This window comes from Nannospalax galili, unplaced genomic scaffold (genome assembly GCF_000622305.1).
Source record: "Nannospalax galili isolate Female #2095 unplaced genomic scaffold, S.galili_v1.0 scaffold196, whole genome shotgun sequence".
In the NCBI taxonomy this organism is placed as follows: domain Eukaryota; kingdom Metazoa; phylum Chordata; class Mammalia; order Rodentia; family Spalacidae; genus Nannospalax; species Nannospalax galili.
In genome coordinates this window covers 56,255-59,265 of record NW_008337421.1, presented here as the reverse complement: position 1 = coordinate 59,265, position 3,011 = coordinate 56,255, and the positions used below count along the sequence as shown (strand labels likewise).

Here is a 3,011-nt window from a genome sequence, read left to right as displayed (position 1 = left end):
ATGTCCATGTCCATGAGCTTTGAGGACGACGACTATGAATCGGAGCCGGACCAGAACCGGGCAGTGGGTCGGCCCAAGGGCAAGCTGGGCCCGGCTTCTGCGGTGAAGCTGGCTGCAGGAACTTGCAGGCGCTGGATGCGATGCCGCACGTGCGAGGCCTGCCTGAGCGCCTCTTCTGCAAGGACGTGAAGAAGGTTGGAGGCCCTGGGCGCATGGAGCAGAGCTGCATCGTGCCGCAGTGCATTGCACCAGTGCTGTCCCACACCGCTGTGTGCCTTGTGTGGCGGGGCGGGGAAGGAGGACACAGTAGACAGGAAGAAGGCAAGTGTAACCTCATGCTCATGGAGTGTTCCATCTGCCAGGAGATCATCCGCCTGGAAGCCTGAAGATTAAGGAATGGTCAACGCCTAGCTTCCCAGCTGCTGGGAGTGTCCGAAGTGTCACCACACCAGCGAGACCAGGAAAGCCGACCAGCAACACCGTGGCCCTGGCTTTGAGGACGCCTCCAACCTGCCCGGATCCGCTCAAGGAGCAGAAGATGAGCCGGGACAAGGACGGGTTGGAGCCTGCCAAACGGAGCGGTGAGTGTGAGGAGACGGCCTGGCGCAGGTCAGACGAGCACCCCAAGAAGGTCCCTCCTGATGGCATCCTGCGGAAAGTCTGAAGATGTGTACCTGAGAAGGAAGCGGAAACAGAAGCCCCAGGAGCTGAGTGGAGGAAAGCGAGCCTCCTGTTTCGAACGTCCCCGGTTCCTCCTCTCTCCTCTCCCGAGGCCGCCCTGGACAGCAGCCTCAGCCCTGGGTGGAGATCCGGTCTCACTTGCTTCCAGCAGCCGCGAAAACCTCGCAAAGAAGATGAGCTTCTCCGGAAAAGGTGAGGTCCCGGCAAAACACCGAGGACCGGCTGGCACTGGCCAACGAGCCCCTTCGGCGCTTCCAGCAGGAACCAGAGGACAATCTGCCTGAAGCCCCCCAAGGCCCGGGAGAGTGACCACTCACTTCTAGTTCACCCACCGCTAGGCCCAGCACTGAGGGAGCTGAAGGCCCAGAGGACAAGAAAGTGAAGATGCGCAGGAAACGACGGCTTCCCAACAAGGGGCTGAAAAGAGCTAAGGAGCTCAACTCTGAGATCCATAAGACACAGAGAAGCCTGGCCCATGAAAACCACCGGCCCATCAAGTCAGAGCCCAGAGTGAGAATGAGGAACCCAATCGACCCCAGAGCCACTGTGAGCAACCGCATTGCTTCAGTAAGGGCCTCAACAGCACCCCACCCCCACCCCAGCTATGGCACTCACTGGGGCCCAGCCTGTGCAGCCCACCCCGTGTCATCTCCCAGCCCCCACCCTCTGCATCCCCACCCAAGTGCATCCAGATGGAGCATTAGGTGATCCGACCACTCCATATCAGCCCCCTGACCTGACCCACTGCCCCTGGATGATGGGACAGCCCACGTCATGCAGAGAGAGGTGAGTATGGCCATCTTCAGCTATGTCAGCCTTCAAGACCTGTGTGTCTACATGTGGGTCTGCAGGACCTGGAACCACTGGTGCTGCGATAAGTGGTTGTGTACCCACATCCACCTGAACCATCAACCTGCAAATCTATCACACCCCTGATGCTGAGTGGCATCATGCTACACCAGCCTGTCTCCCTTGACCTCAGCTGGACCAGTATCTCCAAGAAGCAGCAGAGTTGGCTCATCAGCCCATAGCCTGGGCCCCAAGACTTGGTGCTGTCTGACTGTTCTTGGATGACTGCCTCAGCCCTCTGTAGCTCCAGCTGTCCATTGCTCAGGAACCTGCATATCCAGTGGGTAGAAGGATGAAAAGATGCCCAGATGTGGGATCTCCTATCTCCACCTACAGTCAACACCACCAGGTCAGACGGACAATCAGAGCAAGTTCTGGAACATTGTGGAACTGTGCCTAGCTGGTCTGGACATCACAGATGCCTCCCTGACTCTAATCATCTGCCACATGCCCCTTCTCTCCAAACTCCACCTCAGTGACTTTAACCATGTCACCAACGAGTCAATCAACTTGCTCACTGCAGTTGACAACACCCCCTGGACTCTGATAGAGATCAACCTGTCACACTGAAATTAGGTCACTGATCAGTGCCTGTCCTTTAAACGCTGTGCAAATAACTGACCTCAGGTGCTGCAAGCAAGTCACCAAGGAAGACTGCGAGCAGTGCATAGCTGAAATGTCTGTGAGTGTCCAGTTTGGGAAAGTGGAAGAAAACCTCTGCAAAAATTAAGTCAGTCCCAGGACAAGTATGTAAATATGGAGGGTGGGTTGGGGGAGGGGAAACAGCCTGAGAAGGGAAAGACTACAAAAAAAGAGGGCTTTCCTTTCCCTTTGGAATGTGGAACCACAGACACAGGACACAGTTCCATTTGCAGGTCTTGCCAAGGGAGAAGCTTTTCACCTACCCATTTGGGGAAGAGTGTAAGCCAGATACTTTATTCTGGCCTTTCTACATCATAACTGCACTGCTCTGGACCATTTCTAAGCAGCCTTTAGAAGAAGGCATTCGGGTTCGAGAGAAGGCTAGGCTTTGGAGACGTCGTCTTAGAAGCCTGAGCTTTAATTGGTGGTGTTTCTGTTTTGGGCAACTTGTTCCTCGCAATGCCAAGGCTTCTGGTGTCAACACAGAGTGGACCACACACCCCCATATGCAGCCGTCTTGACATATTATGTTTAGTTAGTTTTGTTACATCTTACATAATGCAGAACTATTTTTGTACAAATTTTTAAAAAAATATTTATGCAAGATTTGAATGCATACCAGTGTTTTTATTGTTTTGTTTGTTTGTTTGTTTTTGGTCTTTTTGTGACAGTATCTCTCTGTAGCCCCAGCTGTCCTGGAACTCACTATGTAGACCGGGCTGGCCTTGAACTCACAGAGATCTCACTGCCTCTGCCTCCCAAGTGCTGGGATTAAAGGCGTGTGCCACCACGCTCAGCTGGTTTTTGAGATTGCCAACTTTCCTTCAGGTAGGAGAGAA

At 54.0% G+C, this 3,011-nt stretch overlaps 1 pseudogene; it reads left to right on the top strand.

The window, feature by feature from the left end:
- Positions 1 to 2,260, top strand: LOC103733678 (annotated as a pseudogene).
- Positions 2,261 to 3,011: the final 751 nt, after the last annotated feature.